We start from the raw sequence: 13336 nt of genomic DNA, 5'->3' as shown, positions 1-13336 counted from the left end.
ATTGCCAGGCAGCTAACAATACCGCATACGCCGCAGCAAAATGGCGTGGCGGAAAGGGCAAATCGGACGCTGGTGGAAATGTCAAGATGTCTTCTGGTCCAGGCGGGGCTAGGAGATAGTTTTTGGGCAGAAGCTGTCAACACTTCGGTTTATCTGCGTAACCGATCTCCGACCAGCGCGGTAAAGAGTATGACTCCTATGGAAGCGTGGACTGGTAAGAAGCCTTGCGTGAAACATCTAAAAGTATTTGGATCTCTTGCAGTTGCTCTGGACAAAGGTCCGAGGAAGGGCAGCAAGTTTCAACCCAAAGGCAAGGAGTATATAATGGTTGGGTACTCTGTGGCAGCCAAAGGTTATCGGCTGTATGACCCAGCAGCTCGACAACTGGTCGAGAAACGGGATGTTTTGTTTGATGAACATCATGCTGCGGCATCCAAAGATGATGTTGTGCTGATCAACCTGGAGGAACTTGACGAGCCCTGCCAGCGAGATGGGGCCGAAGGCGATGAAACCGTATCTGACATATCCGTCGATACTGGCAGCGCGGATGAGAGCATAGATCAGTATGAGAGTGCTGACGATAATGAAGAGCAGGTCCTAGAAGAGGCACGCAGAGGTCCTGGTCGCCCCAAGATTGTCCGAACTGGAAAACCTGGACGTCCGAAGAAACAATATAACATCTTGGGCGCTCTTGTTTCGAAAAATGTTCCGATCCCTTTGACCTGCAGAGAGGCGGTGGAAAGTTCGCATGCCATGGAATGGCGCGAAGCTATGGCTAAGGAATATGATTCCCTGGTTGCCAATCAAACTTGGCAGATTACTGATTTACCGAAGAATCAGAGAGCAATTGGTTGCAAATGGGTTTTCAACGTGAAACGAGATAAGGATGGGCAAATAGAACGTTTCAAAGCTCGTCTGGTAGCAAAGGGATGCTCCCAGCAGTTTGGCGTAAATTACCTTGAAACTTTTTCGCCGGTATGCCGACTGGAGAGTGTGCGTCTAATGATAGCACTGGCGGCGGAGCTTAAGCTATATCTTCATCAGATGGATGTATGCACGGCGTATCTCAACAGCGATCTAAGAGAGACGGTTTACATGAAGCAGCCGGAGGGATATATTGACGAGAAGAATCCTGACAAGGTATTGGTGCTGAGGAAAGCAATATACGGCTTAAAGCAGTCAGGAAGGGCCTGGAACGAAAAGCTAAATAGCGTTTTGGTGGATATGGGATTTATCTCCTGCAACAACGAGCCATGTTTATACAAACAGAGCGGACAAGGTAACCTTTCACTAATTCTTGTATATGTTGACGATATACTTATAGCTTGCCAATCGCACGAGGATTTGCTGGAAATTAAAAACAGCATTTCACAATCGTTTGAGTGCGTTGACAAGGGTCCGTTGAGCCATTTCCTGGGAATGGAAATTGAGCGAGAAGGCGACCTTGGAGCCATTACTTTGGGACATTCGCAATATATAAAGGATTTATTGCGAACCCATGGAAGCGAATTATGCAAGTCAGCGAAAACTCCCCTGGATGCAGGTTTCCAGATAGATTGCACCAGCGACAAGTGCAAAAAGGTAGATCCCACGGTCTATCAATCTGTGGTGGGAGAGCTTATGTGGCTAGCTCTGACAACAAGACCGGACATACTGCATTCAGTGTCCAAGTTGGCTCAACGAAACCAAAATCCGCATGCTGAGCACATGGCTGGCATAAAGCACATCCTAAGGTATCTCTCGTCCACAGTTGACGTGAAATTACATTATCAGCAATGTGGTCAATCGTTCTGTGGATACGTGGATGCGGATTGGGCAGGAGATAGGCTTGACAGGAAGTCTTACACTGGCTACATCTACTTGTTGGCCGGTGGTCCAATTTCTTGGCGTTCAGAAAAGCAGCGAAGCGTGGCGTTAAGCAGTACCGAGGCGGAGTACATGGCACTGTCAGCGGCTTTTAAGGAGGCGATAGTCATGCGAAGGCTAATTTTGGAAATTGGCTGCGGAGACGACAACACCCCGATCGTTGTGTATGGCGATAATCTGAGCGCGCAGGCGTTAACCAAGAATCCTGTTAACCATTCCAGAACGAAGCATATTGACATACGTTATCATTTTGTTAGAGATGTCGTAAAGGAAGGGAAAGTTTTGTTAAAATATAAATGTACAACCGAAATGATAGCAGATATTTTGACCAAAAACCTTCCGAAGACCAAACACGAATTGTTTACAGAAATGCTAAATTTGTATTAAATATAATTTGTAAACATGCATGCATTGAGGAAGGGTGTAGAAAATAGAGGCCCTGTATATGCCCTGTATGTATACAATGCACGCTTGTATTACCGATCATAGATTTATCCCGCTCTAACGAATTAGGAATAAGAAAATATGTATAATCATTTTGTCATTTCTTTCGTTCATCATTCAGTCGCAAATAAAATTCCGCAGCGAACACACGGTGTTTCTCTCATTGAATTCTGCCGCTCAATAAATGAATATCGGAAGTAAATTGCTGCAAACTTATGGCCAGCACTCAACGTTGGATAAATGGTTTTTACTAGAAATTAATAAATATTTAAATTTTCCAAACATCATTAGAAAGTAAAACCTATGCCCGCATAACTGCATACAAGCATTGTGGTCACATGTAATTACATTTAAGTGTAATACCATTGTCTTTGACCAGTGGCCCCATTGAAAACCGGATAGTTGCCAGCTTTGCTTTATTTGCAAGCGAAAGTGGCACTTAACTATTGGAAAGCCCTGCGGCGGGATAATCCAAGGACAATTAACAAAGCGTTCGTTTGTTCATTTGTCACGCTCGGCGAATCCTCAAAGAGCTCCTCCTGTCACCTGCAAATTTGGCTTCCAGCGAATTGTCCAGCTGGTGTGGCACTCGCTTTCGCTGAGATTGCATCGCCATCGTCTGGATGGGACAATTAGCTTAACTATTCCACAATGTGCCAGCATGTTGAGGCCAGTCAGTTAGCCAGCTAGCTAACCCAACCACGAACCCCAACCCATTGTGCAATTTTCAATTTTCCGCCAGCGCTTTTCAGGCGCTTCTTTGGCCGCCATGCATGCAAGGGAAGCATAAAAAATAATTGGATTCAACTAAATTTGCAGCTCGGCACCGTTTGGCGATAGATTTCCATCTCCATCTTCATCTCGGCGAATGGACCCGCAGTTGGGTGAATGGGGGTCAATGGGTGGATGAAGAGCTAGGCATCCATTAAATCTCAATTAGGCCGCTTTGGAAAAAATAAAAAGCAGGGCGGGGTGGCAAACGTTGATGTCATTATAATGAATTGGTAGCTTTGAATTTGGCTTTGAACCTTTTCTCAAATAATTTCAACTTATGGAGTTTCCGCTTGACTGGCCGACGACTGCCTCTTTCGCCAGGATGTGGCCGGAAAAAGGGGGCGTGGCCGGAGCCGCAACCGGAGCCAGGAGCCATAACCAAAACCAAAACCAGAAGCAAAAGTAGAAGCAGAGGGAAAAGCGAGACGTGTGCGCAAGTTTTTCTAAAATAACACAGTCAGCGAAGAACAACGAAGGGGGGGGGAGGGGGGTGGGGGAACCCCCCTGGAAAAAGCGCCCAGAAGAAAAGTTTCCCTTTGTGTGTAACTTTGGCATTTGTTTTGTGTGTTTTAATAGAGGCAAACTTGATGGCGGCACTGCCAATTTATTGTGCTTCCCCCTTTTTCCATGCCGCATCCCCATAGGTAAGGATTTTCTTTTTTTTTTCTTTGTTGCTGGGGGTTAAGGAGGGTTAAGCCTTTTATTTGGGCAATTCTGGTGAGCCTGAATGGAGGACTGAACTCATAAATATCAATTTTATTGCTCCTAATTTCGACAGAATGGTGCCCTGTTAACGTCCATCAAATAGCCGCACATTATTCATTGTTCGATTCCACCTAATGCACTCCACACCCATACGGCATATGTGCATGGCTATACGCTCTATGTGGACTTATCTGGCCGGAAAGTGCCCAATTACGTAACTTGTTTTCATTGGATTCCGTGTGCGCCTCCGAAAACAACTCCATAAATAACAGAGATACTTTTTTCCAACAAAAAAAAAAAATGAAAGAAAGGGGAAACTTCGCTGCATTTCGCCCCGAGGAGATAGGGAAATGTGTCAGTGATGCTCTACTTAAACTTTGCTTCTGGCGACCTTGCAAAGTGTCACCAAAAGTGCCAAACTAATGCACTCGCTTACGGCTATCAAAGCTTTCAAAAAGCGAGCTAAGTAAATCCCTAAGTTTAAGCATAAAGATCTAATGCAATCAGAAATCTCATTGGACAAGGAAAACAATTCGTTTCTGCAAGCTAATTGAGTACTGGATGGTGTTCCAAAACTAAAAGGTATCTATGTTAATTTATTAAATGCTTAAAATCGAACAGATCCTACTTTGAATAGATATCGGATTGCAAAGGATGAAGAAGATGTTGTTGTTCCTCTACAAACTATACATATTCATTTATGGTCTACTTTTATTAGTAACATAAATTGAGAGCCGGAGCAAAACTAATATTTCAGCATCAGTCGCATGTATATTAAGATATCAGGACTACCATTAACCTTCAAATACACGCAATAATCTTGATTTTACTGGTTAAGCAAACCTATTTGTTCTACGCACGACTGAATTAATTACAATAATCAAGAGTCGCCACCAGACCTTCGTCAGCAGTGCTATTCCTGTGCCCCAATCCCCATTTCCTGGCAGTTTCCATTTGCCGGGCGAAAACTGCTTACCTCGCCACCGTCATCAAGTCATCAAGTGGAGCCCTGAAAAAAAAAAAAAAATGTGTTTAGCCAAAATAAGAAATAACAAAATTGAATAACCAAGAGGCTGTGTGTGTGAGTGGGTGCCTGTGCATATCCATCAAGACACGCGCACAGTGAGAAAAATGTTGCATGCCACTTGGCCATTTAATGGTGCTCAATTCAAACACACAACACACAAATTCGAATGGGGCACACACAGTAGGTATGTATGCTGAGGCATACGTGAGAAATCAAAAATGTTCAACATTTACGAGGGGAACTGGAACTCAGGACGGCTATGGGTATGGATATGGAATGGCTGCTGCTGCGAACAGGATGGCGGGATTATCGAGCACGTACGAAAAATCGAATCGCACCGCATCGGATCGGATCGGAGCGAATCGAATCGAATGGAATCGAAACGCAAGGAGAGGAAACGAATCGAGCAACTTCAAATTTAGATTGAAGTGTGCGCCGTCGAAGAACGCAGCACAAAAAAACCAAAAAAAACAAAAAAAACAGGCGGCGGGAAAAAATGGCTTGCAAGGAGGCAAGGACTTCACCTTGTTAGCGGCTTGTTTGCTTCTCAATTTCGACTGCTGAAGCCGAAAACGGCAATAAATCCATCCACACAAGTGGCCCGAAATGGGGTGCCCGGGTGTGAAGTATCCTTGACTGGAGCAGCTAGTGCAAGTGGAGCAGCACAGAGGACGCAGGACGAGGGTCGCAGGACGAAGGACCTGCATGAATTAAGAGGGGAGTGTGATGGTGCATTCCATATTTTGCATTCTGCCACGCAGACTTCAGCATCCTCGCATCCCCACATACAAGTGGCGCAACATTAAAGGGTTCCTTTGGCCATATGCTGCACTATGGCATCCAGTGTGATGCAGTATTGGGCTGCCAAAAAATCGATGGCAACACAAAGTAAACGGACTGCAAAAAGCCCCCCGTTTGCAGCCACTCGCAGCTTGTTTATTGGCCTGCAGCGGTGTTAACTTTGCCACGTTCCCCAAAGATTTGGGCCACGAATCCCCCAGTTTGCTTCTGGCTAGCGGGGGCAGACAAACTATTGTCAGTGCAAATAAATCAACAGCGTTTTTTTTTTCTTTTGCCCCCTTCAATTTATACAGACATCTGGTGTATTGAAACTAATATATCAATGCCCAAAAAAGTGCGCTACACTTTTTGCAGCCAAAGATTTTTGCGTTTGTCCATGCTGAAACAATTGTGGTTACAGTTTTTACTCATATTTTTGGGAATTATTTAAATGCATATTTGTATATTAATCAAGTTGGTGTTTTTTGTTCTAACGCAAAATTACTGAATAATTTAAATGTATACTAGACCGGCTAAAAGGTTGCGTAGTAAAAACTGAAACACATCCATAAAAAGTCTCTCTCTCAATTAACGCTTTTATTCAAATATGCAAATGTAAGGTCCACGTGGAATTCTAACACAGTAAATGTATTTATAATTTAATCAAGCTTTAGGCACATTGTTAGCTATGCTATTTAACTGGTTTTGCTGGTCGCCTTAAGTGCTGCCCACTGTACTTGACACTCTGCCATCGAAACCACTCTTTCAACGAGCCATTTGGTCCTTATTGATCGACCGATTTAGTATTCATCGATTCGTAAAGGAGCGCTGTTTACACTCTTCCCACAGCAAAGTCAATTTACACTGCCTACATTCTATGACTTGAGCGTGGGGGTCAAAGGTAATAATTTCGTTGATTCAGGAACAAAGAGCGGACACCGAGAAAAAAAGGCGCCTCATTTGCATAGACTTCATGGATGATAGTAAAAGCGTACTCGAGCACGTGGAGTTCATCAATTTGGGCGGCGGATCGCTGCAGATATCTGGGTGGAATGTATGCGAAAATGCTTGGAAATGCCTTTGCGCCTCGCGCGATTAATATTGCAGGTGCAATTTGTATGCCGGACAACGTGACTGGCCAAGAAAAGTGAGCAGTACGAGCCGAGCAGCAGGACCAAGAGCAGCAGCAGGACCAGGAACAGGACACCCCAGACAAAATAATGCGATGCAAATTTCATGTAATCATATGCAAAGTCAGCCGGGCGACAGAAGGCAGGACTAAGGAGAACTTTTGCGTTCTCGGCAGGCGTGTCAAGGGTTTATTACGAGGTCACTGGGATGTGAAGTGCTAGCTGCGAGCAGTGAGATGCGAGATGCGAGATGCGCTGGAGAAGATGATGTTGATGGAGCCGGAGTTGGCACGCAATTTGCATGCCAGAAACTGTAATGTATTTATGCGAGCATAAATATTCATCCGCCCAGTCAGCCAGAGTAATCAAATTAGAGCAAAAACCGCATTCGAGTTGCATGCAACTGCACAACGCTGGGCTGCCTGGACGGATCCTCGCTCAGCCCGGGGACTCCCCGAAAATTACCAACTACTGCATCTCATTAAAACGTAATTCCTCATCCCCGAACACCGAACCCCAATCTGCCAACACATTCCTTCTCCATCTCATCACCGAAACGAGAAAGTGGGTCAGGGCCAAAGATGTCACCGCCAAGACACTTGCTCGTGCTCCTTCGAGAAATGATGGGGCACACGATGTGGTGGATTCATCGCATCTTCACTTAGCTCGTTATGAACATTTCATGCACATTAGGCGACTTAATGAATTGCAATCAGGCGAATTTGTGCTTTCAATTAGTGGCCCCGAATCGGGAGCGCTAAATTTGGATTAAATAAATGGCGTCAACGCAATTAGGTCGCTGACTGCAGTTAATTGATGTTCAGCTGAGCAAATACCTGATGCGGTGGGGGGAGGGGAAGCACCCATCGCTACTGCAACTGCCACTGCCACTGCAACTGCAACTGCAATTGAAATTGCAGCTGCAACACCCTGGAAAACAACAACAAACGCCAGAAGCACGAACTGCGAACCACAAGAGCAGAAAGCCGCAACACAAATCTTTAATGCCGATTCCACCGCACTTTGCACTTAAACAGTGGTTGCGAAACGATTTGGTTGACACGCCCTCAAATGCAATTACCAAATGTCGTTTTGGGTATCAATTTAATGGGAAAATGAATAAATTTGTTATAAGGTAAGTCAGTTGGAGTTAAATGTGCAGTTTTCCGCAAAGTTATGGGCTTTCAAAATATATGAATTCAAATTCAATCAACACTTGGGCTTAACAAATTTGTTATGATTTATGAGCTGGAACCACTGTGCACTCCCTGCATGCAGCCACACATCAAATTACCTAATTGGGATTAAAAAAAAATATTTGTAAGCTGTGTAATATTTGGCATGATTAAATTAGTTGGTAATAGCCACCATCTGGATAAAGCTGATTTTCAAATTAAGTCTACCATATACATTAGGACTACTTATAATTATAATTATAAGTGCATTCTGCATAAAGCTGATTTTCAAATTAAGTCTGCCATATACATTATGACTACTATTATAATTATAATTATAATTATATATACTTATATATATATTTGATGGCACTTCGCTCATTTGCCACAGTTTGCAGTACTTTGGACCCACTGTGCCCAGGCGAGCAATTGAAGAGGAGCGAATGAGAGGTGTATAGCAATTGGGCGACGACCGCAAAACTGTATTGAAATTTGCGGTCAATGCAAAACAAATCTCAACTCCATTGCTCGACTGGGCAAGCAGGTTGTGGAACGAGGGGGCGGAAAATTGTGGGAGGGGGGAGGGTGTGGGTGGGTAGGTAGGTCGGAAAATGGTAGGCGGCTGGGGAAAAGGGAAAGCACTTCTCGGTCGGTGAAAGGCAATTGTGTTTTCAATTGATTTGCTCGGAATTGCATTTGGCATTGCATTGGCAAATAGGTTGCTTTGGGCCCCCTAGGAGCGGCAGGATTCGGATCCGGATTCGGAGAAGGAGACGGATTCGGTGGGCAGGACGCTGGAGGCGAAGGGCCCTCGGCGGCATCCTTGTTAATCAAAGAGTGGCTGAAGTGCCGGCACTCCCAGCTTCCAGCACCCAGCACCCGGCGCCCGAGGTAAGTGAAAGGCACTTAACGAATGTTGGAGGACAGGAACGGAGCATGCCTAATTTATGGGCAACATGGCATTAAGTTAATTATTTATGCCCGGCCAGACACGAGGAGCTGCGACTTGGATGTACGGCTGGTGGGGTTCCTGGACAAATCCCGGACCCGTTTCCCGGACCAGGGCAACAACAAAAAAAAAATCGGTTGGACAACGGGGACAACGCCCAAGTGTTGTTCTTTAATTTCAAAGTGATAAAAAATTAACACGACAGACTGAGTGGAAGTCCAAGGACGCAGGACCCACAAAAAAGTGGGCGGGGCAGTGAGCAATGGTCCTTCTATTCGGCGTGGCGTGGCGGCACTGTGCCATTAGTGTGTCTCCACTTCCGCCACTCCGCTGGCCACTTCCTCCCGCCAGCCACTTGGCCACCCACTTCCACTTTGGCCACCGCAGTATCACTTGAGGTGTGAATGGAGGAGCTCGCCCGGAGTGAGACACATTGGATGCGAAGGTCTAGGGATCTGGTTGGGAGGTTGGGTTTGGGTGCGGGCTTGGGTGGGTCTGCTCTGGCGGTCGTGCTTGAGCTGTCAGCGAAATGATTTATTTTTGTTATTAAATTTTGGCTCGGCATTTGAATGCGGACTCTAACATGCTGATTGCCATTATTTGACGACAGAATGAAGCCGTTGGGGAAAAGTGGCTGGCAAGCCCCCCAGGGCTGAGCCATAAATTGAAACATATGGAACGTTTCAGCACTCCGATTGCCAAATGGAAATGGAAAATTTTCAACAATTCACAATTCAACATTCGCCATTCGCCATAATGACAAGGCTCTTTAAACTGGCTTTTGGTGGGCTGAATGTTATGGGATAGGATGGGATGAAATGGTATGGGATGTGCTGGAGGAATTTCCAATGTCCGTATATCAATCAATTGCTTATCCACATCTGTCGGCTGTCTGGGGCAATTTTTTGCCTTTTGCGATGCCTTCAGATGCCATCTATCATTTGGCCGGACATAACGAAAGACAACTGGCTGTGGCTGTGGCTCTGGCTCTGGCCCGCTGGCCTTTGAGCCTTGTTTATATACTCGAGAATATATTTCTTGGCTTATTTTTATACGAACATGTTCTTTTGATTGTTTATCGTGGCCCATTCACCTGGCCCGCTTTAAGTGGGCCACCGTGTGGTATACTTGATGTGTGGCATTTAAGCGTTGAATGCAGAAAGAGATGGAACTGAACTGTTTGTTGGAAGCGCATGTGGTGGCTGGCACTGAAGGGGCTAACCGAGCTAAGCATTCTAATATGCACACATTTCACACTGTTCCTCATTGTTTTTTTTATGACTCCCTTGGCACCAGGGGCGCATAAAAGACCAATAGAGCCGGTGGGGGCGTGGCAGATCTCGGGGGCATACAGATGAGCAGTGCGCCCGGATGGAATGGAATGGGCTGGAATAAGGAATGGGATAGGATGGGATGGGATGTGATGGGATGTGTGCTATGCTAATCAGGCAGTCCCGAAGGCAAAGGGCACTATGCTTCTACACTAGTTTGCATGCATTTCAGACTTTGCTTGGCCAAATCGCAATTATTTAACCGCTCTCGACAGCTCGGCAATCCAATTCGTTGAATTCCTTGAAAGCCAATTGAAATGCAAATCGTAATCAAATAACAAATCATAACTGAAGGCATGTCTAGCTATTTATGCCCATTTCACGGCCCTCGTGGTCTCCGTGGCCTCTTTCACAGCACTTCAAACCTGAGCTGCTAGCCAGCCAGCCAAGTTAAAAAAAAAAAGTGGAAAAATTTGGAAAAGGAAGAAAACAGCTTTCCAGGACCTTTCCACCTGCCGCAGGGTTAAACGCTACCCGTTATTTGCTTTGGTTGTGGCAACAGAAACAGAAACAACAACCCAACCGAACCGCCAAAAAGGCACGAGGGAGGTATTACCAAAAAATACGCAGGGCGGAAAAAATCGCGGAGGAAATGGCTCTGCAGCAGACCTTGAAGACTGGGGAAAATCAAATTCCAAACCGGAAGGAAAATAAGGCTTTAAGACCTAATTTTGCATCCACACAAGGTATTAGGTTTCTTTAAAGGTTCTTTACTCATAACAGCCCAAGAAATAATAATTTATTAAATTTTATAAACTACATTTATCAGAACACATGTACCTACGTGATTAAAGCCATGTAATTTCATCCAAATGATTTAGCAAGGCTGAAATCAACTTTATAAGTAAATCATTTTTATAAGTAAATTATAATCCCAAGTAAAAGAGCATTAGTCTAACACATTAATTAGAATGACCAAATCAAAAGCTTACTTTAAAACTCAGAACACTAATCGATTCGCTGATAATACATTTGAAATTACTATATTTGCAGAGTGGTTAGCAAGGGCGTTATAATAAATCACAAATAAATTGCTGAAGCATTCAACGTGGAAAACTTAAATAAAGTTCGCAGACTCAACATCGAATCGAAAATAACCATTTTTCATGCCAACATAAGGCAAACGTGGCTTAACCAACACGTGCCAGCGACTTGGTACCACTGCGATTCCGTGGATGCAGTGCAGCATGCGCTGCAGATAACTCGATAGCGGCACTTAAAAAATAATTTAGCAATTTCCAATATCTAGTTGCGGATACCGACACGGCTATCATCCGCAGACAGCTGTCAACATTAGCGCCATTTCCTAGAAGCCACCGCCTTTTTTATTGGATGCGTAAGTTGTTGGCGTCCATGGCGTCCATGGCGTCTATGGTAAGGGAAAAAAATATAGCGAAAATCCTGACATGAGCACGTGCAATCGCTCAAACCAAAAAAACAAACTGGTAACAGGAAAAAAAAACAAGAGAGGAGAGGAAAAATGGAAAAGTTGGCAAACATGCACATACAGCGGATATAAGTAATGTACTAAGTGGCCAGAGGGCAGAATCTGGTATATGTTATATGATGCCCTGGCTTCGATGTCTTGGGCAATTTCCGACAGATGCGGAACACACATCCACAAAAAAGTGCAATCGCATGATGTAACCATTTTTGCCACAGTGCCCACAATCAGAGCGAGTGAGTGAGTCAGAAGCTGACGATCAATTTCTGATTACCAGTCCACTCGAATGTGAGCACTCCGTGCCACTGGATGGCACTGGAGGCCACTGGTGAGCACTGGAGGGCACTGAAATAAAGAAACAGCACCCAGCAGCAGCCAGCAGTAGTGACAATTCAGGAAGCCGGGGTCCTGGAGCCAGGCAGCTCAAATGTGCAACCACGCCGTAATTACCCAACTAACTGAAGCACTCGCACATGCCATTGTGGCCCGTGGACTGGGTGGAAATTTAGCATAGCAGTCCGGAGACCGGAGCTGTGGAAAACAGTTTAGTCGACAAAGTCATTCACTCATTGCCATGTGATGACACGGGCCCGAGCTGCTCCTGAGTCGAGTGCCAATGAGGAGGTGGAGGAGGGAGGACTCGGAATGGGGCTGGTCCGGATTCGGATTCGGATACGGAGGAAGACAGGCCTGGCATTTACACAGTCGGATGATTTAGATAAACAAGACATGAGCTGTCACGCAAAGGAAACAGAGAAAAAAAAGCTGAAACACTAAAAGAGGGTAGAACAAAGCGGGCCGAGATAGCGAGCCAAGTCCTTAAGGAAAAGCCCCTGAAAGTAGTTATTATTACGCAGGATAAAGCCAGGAGATTAGGGAAAGCTGTGATTCGCATTACCCGCCGATCGCACTGACTTTTCTCTTTCTCTCTGCCGAACAGGACATTCACGACTAACAGGAGGTGGTAAAATGAATGGCCAACGATTTATTCGCAGCTCAGCTTTATTTGTCGTTTAATTAGCGCTTAGTTGCATCAAATTCGAAATGAATGCGAAAATCATAGGGATTTATTTGGGGTAGGCCAAGCTCATCAAATCAGTTAATAAATAAATGCAAAATTTATAATTTCCTGCACTATCACATTCATTTGACAGGAAAACGAATTTTATTGCAATACCACTGGAAGTTTGGGTTTTGGTTTAATAACTGCTGCACTCGAAAAAATTCTATGTTTTACCCACAATGTATGCATACCAGTTCCTTATATCATAGAAGTATATCCAATATGGAATGAATTGAAATTGAAACAATTTTGTAATTTCTCTTAAAAGCAATAAAACAATAGGTCTTCATTTCGAGTTAAAATCAAATTATTATCCATTTTGACGGGCAATTTTTGCATTTGTCATGTGATATGTTTGGCACAAAATGGGTTCTAAATGCAATTTCTAGATCAATTAAAACCAATTGTGCAGTAAATGAAATCCGAACTGCCAACAGTGCGTATGAGTGACTTTTGTTAATCGAAAGTCGAAATAAAAAGCTGAAAGGCATTGTTGAAGTATCAATTTGTATAGCATCATCAGGCCTAATTCCATTTATCAAATTTTCGTTGTTTTCGTTTTGCTTTCAGTATTTCAGTAAATTGTACCCCCAAAATGGGGGCCGCTGCTCAACTGTTAATGCCGACCATCTGTGGAGGACTGAAGCT

This window comes from Drosophila yakuba, chromosome 2R (genome assembly GCF_016746365.2).
Source record: "Drosophila yakuba strain Tai18E2 chromosome 2R, Prin_Dyak_Tai18E2_2.1, whole genome shotgun sequence".
In the NCBI taxonomy this organism is placed as follows: Eukaryota; Metazoa; Arthropoda; class Insecta; order Diptera; family Drosophilidae; genus Drosophila; species Drosophila yakuba.
This window is presented reverse-complemented; position numbering follows the sequence as displayed.